The sequence below is a fragment of the Apodemus sylvaticus genome, chromosome 18 (genome assembly GCF_947179515.1).
Source record: "Apodemus sylvaticus chromosome 18, mApoSyl1.1, whole genome shotgun sequence".
Lineage (NCBI taxonomy): Eukaryota > Metazoa > Chordata > Mammalia > Rodentia > Muridae > Apodemus > Apodemus sylvaticus.
This window is the reverse complement of record NC_067489.1, coordinates 62,716,985-62,725,361: the sequence shown is the minus strand read 5'-3', so window position 1 is coordinate 62,725,361 and position 8,377 is coordinate 62,716,985. Positions and strand designations below refer to the sequence as shown.

The 8,377-nt window shown below is 43.2% G+C and overlaps 1 pseudogene; it reads left to right on the top strand.

Annotated features, from left to right (window-relative positions):
• The first annotated feature begins 4,057 nt into the window (after positions 1-4,057).
• LOC127668488 (tubulin alpha-1B chain-like) lies at positions 4,058-7,406 on the top strand (annotated as a pseudogene).
• Positions 7,407-8,377: the final 971 nt, after the last annotated feature.

Below are 8,377 nucleotides of genomic sequence, written 5' to 3'. Positions count from 1 at the left end.
CAGCACAACTCCTGTACCTAAGTCTCAGGGATCATTGCATATGAAGGAAGATGTAAGAGCCAAAGGATGAGGGAAGTGGCTGTGAGGCTCCACCCCCTAGGAATGTCAGACACTACCCTGATACAGCTCAACACCACGGCTGCACATACATGACCTGAACAAAGATGACAGTACTAGGCACGTCAAAGAGGATGGGCAAAGTGAGGTCAAAAGACCTCAACCCTACACAAAGAACTAGAGACAAGTAAGGAATGCTGGGAGTGGGAGGGGCTTCTGTAGAGAAGAGCACAGCAACTGGTTGTCAGTATGGAGTGGTCATCCCTGAAGACATACATGCAAGTAACATTTACATGCTGAGCAGGTTAAAGCTTAAAGAACAGAGACCATGAAAGAGATCAAGGGTGCAGGACATGGGGGGGGGGGGGGTTGGAAGGAGGAAAGAGAAGGTGAAATGATCTAATTATAATCTCTAAAAAAATTTGAATGTGTTAAAGAATAGAAATGATGTGACTGTCACTATTTTAGTGTTACAATAAAGACATTTTTTACTTCCTTTGTCAATAAAAGAACATGGTTTTCAAAAAAAAACTTTTAATTTAGAAAATCTGAATAATTTAATAGAAAATTTCCCAGAGGGGCTGCTGAGATGGCTCAGCAGTTAAGAGCACCAACTGCTCTTCCAAAGGTCCAGAGTTCAAGTCCCAGCAACCACATGGTGGCTCACAACCATCTATAATGAAATCTGATGCCCTCTTCTGGGACATCTGAAGACAGCGACAGCATAGTTACATAGAATAAATAAATAAATCTTAAAAAAGAAAAGAAAAGAAAATTTCCCAGAATTCCTAGCACCAATAAAAATAATAGAAATAAAAAGAAAATTAAACAGGAAATTTTTGCAAACTCAGAAGAAGAAGAAAAATATATAAAGAAGAAATAATAGAAGTGTGGAGAAGAAAGAATAGGAGTTTGTCATCCAATGTGTGTGTTTATGTACGTGCATTTTTATATGTGTATATGTATGTGTTTGTGTGTATATATATGTACATATATCCATACATTCTTAATACTACTGTGAAATAGTATGAATTTCTTTTTTTTTTCTTATTCGATATATTTTTTATTTACATTTCAAATGATTTCCCCTTTTCTGGTCCCCCACTCCCCAAAAGTCCCATAAGCCCTCTTCCCTCCCCCTGTTCTCCCATCCATCCCTTCCCACTTCCCTGTTCTGGTTTTGCCCTATACTGCTTCACTGAGTCTTTCCAGAACCAGGGGCCACTCCTCCATTCTTCTTGTACATCATTTGATGTGTGGATTATGTTTTGGGTATTCCAGTTTTCTAGGTTAATATCCACTTATTAGTGAGTGCATACCATGACTGATCTTTTGAGACTGGGTTACCTCACTTAGTATGATGTTCTCCAGCTCCATCCATTTGTCTAAGATTTCATGAATTCATTGTTTCTAATGGCTGAATAGTACTCCATTGTGTAGATATACCACATTTTTTGCATCCATTCTTCCACTGAGGGATACCTGGGTTCTTTCCAGGTTCTGGCTATTATAAATAGGACTACTATGAACATAGTGGAACGTGTATCCTTATTACCTGCTGGGGAATCTTCTGGGTATATGCCCAGGAGTGGTATAGCAGGATCTTCTGGAAGTGAGGTGCCCAGTTTTCTGAGGACCAGCCAGACTGATTTCCAGAGTGGTTGTACCAATTTGCAGCCCCACCAGCAATGGAGGAGTGTTCCTCTTTCTCCACATCCTTGCCAACACCTGCTGTCTCCTGAGCTTTTTTTTTTTTTTTAATTTTTTTATTCGATATAATTTATTTACATTTCAAATGATTTCCCCTTTTCTAGCCCCCCCCCACTCCCCGAAAGTCCCGTAAGCCCCCTTCTCTTCCCCTGACCTCCCTCCCACCCCTTCCCAGTTCCCCGTTCTGGTTTTGCCGAATACTGTTTCACTGAGTCTTTCCAGAACCAGGGACTACTCCTCCTTTCTTCTTGTATCTCATTTGATGTGTGGATTATGTTTTGGGTATTCCAGTTTTCTAGGTTAATAACCACTTATTAGTGAGTGCATACCATGATTCACCTTTTGAGTCTGGGTTACCTCACTTAGTATGATGTTCTCTAGCTCCAGCCATTTGCCTAAGAATTTCATGAATTCATTGTTTCTAATGGCTGAATAGTACTCCATTGTGTAGATATACCACATTTTTTGCATCCACTCTTCTGTTGAGGGATACCTGGGTTCTTTCCAGCATCTGGCAATTATAAATAGGGCTGCTATGAACATAGTAGAGCATGTATCCTTATTACATGGTGGGGAATCCTCTGGGTATATGCCCAGGAGTGGTATAGCAGGATCTTCTGGAAGTGAGGTGCCCAGTTTTCGGAGGAACCGCCAGACTGATTTCCAGAGTGGTTATACCAATTTGCAACCCCACCAGCAGTGGAGGAGTGTTCCTCTTTCTCCACACCCTCTCCAACACCTGCTGTCTCCTGAATTTTTAATCTTAGCCATTCTGACTGGTGTAAGATGAAATCTTAGGGTTGTTTTGATTTGCATTTCCCTAATGACTAATGAAGTTGAGCATTTTTTAAGATGCTTCTCCGCCATCCGAAGTTCTTGAGGTGAGAATTCTTTGTTTAACTCTGTACCCCATTTTTTAATATCTCCTGAGCTTTTAATCTTAGCCATTCTGACTGGTGTAAGGTGAAATCTCAGGGTTGTTTTGATTTGCATTTCCCTAATGACTAATGAAGTTGAGCATTTTTAAGATGCTTCTCAGCCATCCGAAGTTCTTCAGGTGAAAATTCTTTGTTTAGCTCTGTATCCCATTTTAATAGGGTTATTTGGTTTTCTGGGGTCTAACTTCTTGAGTTCTTTGTATATATTGGATATTAGCCCTTTATCTGATGTAGGGTTGGTGAAGATCTTTTCCCAATTTGTTGGTTGCTGATTTGTTTTTTTTTTATGGTATCCTTTGCCTTACAGAAACTTTGTAATTTGATGAGGTCCCATTTGTCAATTCTTGATCTTAGAACATAAGCTATTGGTGTTCTGTTCAGGAACTTTCCCCCTGTACCCATGTCCTCAAGGGTCTTCCCCAGTTTCTTTTCTATTAGCTTCAGAGTGTCTGGCTTTATGTGGAGGTCCTTGATCCATTTGGAGTTGAGCTTAGTACAAGGAGATAAGGATGGATCAATTTGCATTTTTCTGCATGCAACCTCCAATTGAACCAGCACCATTTGTTGAAAAAGTTATCTTTGTTCCACTGGATGTTTTCAGCCCCTTTATCGAGGATCAAGTGGCCATAGGTGTGTGGGTTCATTTCTGGACTTCAATCCTATTCCATTGATCTGCCTGCCTGTCACTGTGCCAATACCATGCAGTTTTTAGCACTATTGCTCTGTAGTACTGCTTGAGGTCAGGGATACTGATTCCCCCAAAATTTCTTTTGTTGTTGAGAATAGTTTTAGCCTGATACGGTGTTACAGACCGTGGGTCTGCTGTGGGATAATCAGGGTCCTCTGGTCCAGGAAGGCACAGGTCTGGCTGAGATGACAGACAGAACAAACCACACACACACACAGAGGTGGTTTGAACTGAATGTATTTTGGAGCTCTAAGGCAAGGATTTTTATACAGGAAGAGTTGGTATTACCATTTCAAAAGATGTAGCCAGTGAGTCAGGCACAATTATCATAGCCATTTGGTATAAGGAAATCAGGTACAAAGTTTCTCAAGTAACAGATATAGAAGATCAATTTACAGATGCCATCAAACTTCTTGATTAGAATATAGAGTCACTCATAGTTTACAGTAAATCTTCAGAGAGTTTGAAGTTTCTTATACCACCTGGGTCTTAACAAGCTCTTGTGAGAAATCTTTATCTAACATTTAGCTTTCTATCTTGTGAAACAAAACTTCCTGACTAAATCAATGTTTTCAGTACCAGAGTGCCAGAGCCATCCTCATACACATACACACAGCCATAAAAACCTGCATGTGGTTGGAAGGTAGTAATTATGTAAACAACTATGAGACAAGGCATTGAAATTCTGAAAAGGGGGTTTGGCGGTCAGTGAGTTGACTTCAAAGACCGGATTATCAGCCAGGCCTTAGGAATCCCGGTGAAGAGAGAAAAGGAGGAAGTCAGGGCAAACTGCTACTTGAGAACTAAGGGCCCATCTTAAATAGCCAGAAAGTAAGAGAGTACAGTAAATTGCCAGGTGAGATAATCAGCTTCTAAATATACAGAGAGTTCCGTTATTCCCAGGAGACATTTTTTTTCTCCTCTGTCTGTAAAATATCATTTTTACAGACGTCACTGGGCCACCATGGCGATATGGCAATCTCCTGAGAGTCTCTGCCAGAGCCTCACAAATACAGAGGCACATGCTTGTAGCCAACTATTGGACTGAGCATGGGGTCCCCAATGGAGGCGTTGGAGAAGGACTGATGGAGCTGAGGGGGTTTGCAGCCCCATGGAGGGAGCAACAGTGTCAACAGGCCAGACCCCCCAGAGCTCCCTAGGACTGGACCAGCAACCAAACAGAACACATGGAGGGACTCATGGCTCTGGCTGCATACGTGGCAGAGGATGGCCTTATTGGACATCAGTGGAAGGAAGGGCCCTTGGGCCTGAGGGTGTTCAATACCCCAATATAGGGAATTCCAGGGCAGGAAGATGGGAGTGGGTGGAGGTAGGGGAAGCACCCTCATAGAGGCAGGGGAGGGAGATAGGATAGTGGGTTTCTGAAGGGGGGACCTGGAAAGGGGAAAATATTTGAAATGTAAATAAAGAAAATACCCAATAAAAAAGAAAAAGAAAAAAATCCCTCAGAGGTATGACCAGCCATTAAAGTTATAGTTAATTACATAATAATCAAGTTGAAGACCAACAATAGTCATCATGCTGTCCATGAATTAAACTGACAGAAGTCCAAACAACAAGGTGTACACAAAGCAAGTAGTATTTGAGAATTACAAGTCAAAGCTGACAAATAATGTCACGGCAGAAGTACACAGGCAGGGCCACCAAGCAATTTGAGTCAAAGAGGAAGTTGTAAACCTCTACCACGTGTGTTGATGGAGAAAGAATCTTGTCATGATGCCATTTCCCAAAATGAGCTCCCACTGAGCCAAGGGAATATAGTAGAACTGGCTGGATTCGTATATAGAATTGACGATTAAATTGCAGGAAGCACATAGGAGACAGCTTCTCCAGAGCTCAGGATCAGTGAGCAGCAAGCCATCTTGCCAAAGGAGCGACTCTGACCATGAGTCTCAGGGGAAATTCCTCAGGCGTTTCTCTTACCTGTTCCCCAACCCACTTGACTCTCCTACTGTTGGCTTAACTCCAAGTCGTAGAAGACACACAACGGAATCTTTTGAAATTTCTAAAACTCTAATTAAAATTCTTGTTCAATAAAAGAAAGAAAGAAATAACAAAAGGAAGAAAGGAAGATAAAGACCATCCTTTTAAGGGTTATGGGTACAGCTTGCTACTAGAGCATGCATTTAGCAGGTGGAAAGAAAGCCCTTGGCTTGCTCCCAGCCACAGATCGAAGTTTCTGTTTCTCTGGAAGGGGTAAAGACAGCACCCTCTAGCATCTAGAAGTGTGTCCCAGAAGGGGATAAATGGCTAATGGTGTTTCACTTCCTACCTTGTCTGGATTTACCAAGGGTATTTGGCCAAGACTTGGTTAAAGAGGGAAAGCCTTTGATTCTATCAATATGACTGGGACAGTGAAGGGCTCTAACGGGCCCAAGCATGCAAACATGGTTCCAAACGCCTTTTCCCTTTCCCTTTCTCTCTCCTTTCCTAACAGTAGATTACATTCCTAAAGCTAGGCCCCAAGGTATGTTCCCTTATCTGGGCACTGATTGGCTCCTGGGACAAAACATCAAAGTCAATAATCAAAAGTCATCGTTTGCTTAATATATCCAATCAGGACTTACCAACTCATGCTAGCACAAACTCTCCCTTTTTTTCTCTTTAACAACCAACTTCTATTGGATTACTTACCTCCACTCTTGGTTGTTGGGACCCAGCATCACCCTCGCCTTCTAACCCTTAGCTATCATACATGAGTGCATCTCTATCCACATTGACCAGTCCAGTGTCCAGATCAGCAATGCCTGGTGGGAGTTCTACTGCCTGGAACATGGCATCCAGCCTGATGACCAGATACCAAGTGACAAGCCCACTAGAGGAGGAAATGACTCGTTCAACACTTTCTTCATTGAGACAGGAGCTGCCAAGCATGTGCCCCCAGCAGTGTTCGTAGACCTGAAACCCACAGTTATTAATGAACACTGGTACCTACTGCCAGCTCTTCCACCCTAAACACAAGCAAGGAAGATGCTGCCAATAACTATGCCCATGGCCCCTACACCACTGGCAAGGAGATCACTGACTTTGTCTTGGACAGAATTTGAAAGGTGGCTGACCGGTGTACCAGTCTTCAGGGCTTCTTGGTTTTCCACATCTTTGGCTCTGGGTTCACCTCCCTGCTGATGGAGTATCTCTCTGTTGATGATGGAAAGAAGTCTAAGTTGGCATTCTCCATTTACCTAGTCCCCTGATCCAGGTTATCACCACTGTGGTTGAACCCTACAATTCCATCCTCACCACCCACACCACCCTGGAGCACTCTGATTGTGCCTTCATGGTAAACAGTGAGGCCATCTATGACATCTGTTATAGAAACCTCAACATTGAACACCCAACCTATGCTAAGCTTAACCACCCTGTTAGCCAGATTGTATCTTCCGTCACCATTTTCCCCACTTTATGGGGCATGAGTGTTGATCTGACAGAATATCAGACCAACCTGGTACCCTACCCTATCATCCACTTCCCTCTGGCCACTTATGCCCCTGTCATCTCTGCTGAGAAAAGCCTGCCATGAGCAAGCTTTCTGTAGCAGAGATCACCAATGCCTGCTTCTGAGCCAGCCAACCAGATGATGAAATGGTAAATACATGGCTTGCTGCATGATATACTGTGGTGATGAGGTTCCCAAAGATGTCAATGCTGCTATTGCATCAAGACCAAGCGCAACATCCAGTTTGTGGACTGGTGCCCAACTAGCTTCAAGGCTGGCGTTAATTACCAGCCTCCCATTGTGGTACCTGGTCACGACCTGGCCAAAGTCCAGAGAGCCATGGGCATGCTGAGCAACACCACAGCCATTACTGAAGCCTGGGCTGGCCTAGATCACAAGTTAGAGCTGATGTAGGCCAAGTGTGCCTTTGTGCACTGGTATAAGTGAGGGCATGGAGGAAGGAGAGTTTTCTGAGGCTGTCCTAGAAAAGGATTACGAGGAGGATGCTATGGATTCTGTTGAAGGAGAGGGTAAGGAAGAAGGAGAGGAATACTAGTCCATCCTCCAGACCCTGTAGCATGTCAAACTCTAAACATCAGCTTTAGCATTAGCTGTAGGCATTGATTCTTCTGTGCTGTTTCCATGTCTTCTCTATGTGTACCTGTAAATTTTCCATGATATCTCAAAGTGAAAGCTTTTTAAAAGGGGAGGGGGAACGACTTCTGCAAAAAACAAACAAAACGCCTGCTTGGTGTCTGGGCATGTCCTGTATTGATGCTGAGGGGCCAACCCCAACCCCTTCAGTCAACCTTCAAACAGACTGAGGGCACATAGAGCACACTCCTGCCAAGGCTGGGTGTGGCAGCCTGTGCTTCACAACCCACACCCTGTTGTTTTGATTCCAGCTGTTCCTGGTGCCATCAAGACATATTTAACTGGAGGTCCTACCAATACTTTCTGAAACTCTTTTTCTCTTTTAAATTGTATGTGTGTGTGTGTGTGTGTACACATGTGGAGAGCAAAGGCCAACTTGCAGGAGTTATCTCTCCCCTCCTGCTTCGGAGGTCCCAGGGGTCGAACTCAGGTCATCAGTCTTGGCAGAAAGTTCCTTTACCTACAGAGCCAACTCAACAGCCCATCTTTATTTATCTTCAGTTTATTCTAAGTTTAGCTTGGTGTTCCTGTGTGGCATCAGCAACTCTCTTCATTCCATTAATAATTTATTTCTTAAGATCTGGCTGGTCTTTCACAGGACTTTTTCCTTCCTTCCTTTCTTCCTTCCTTCCTTCCTTCCTTTTCTTCCTTCCTTCCTTCCTTCCTTTTCTTCCTTCCTTCCTTCCTTCCTTCCTTTTCTTCCTTCCTTCCTTCCTTCCTTCCTTTTCTTCCTTCCTTCCTTCCTTCCTTCCTTCCTTTCTTCCTTTCTTCCTTCCTTCCTTCCTTCCTTCCTTTCTTCCTTTCTTCCTTTCTTCCTTCCTTCCTTTCTTCCTTTCTTCCTTTCTTCCTTTCTCACTTAGGCATTTCCCACAT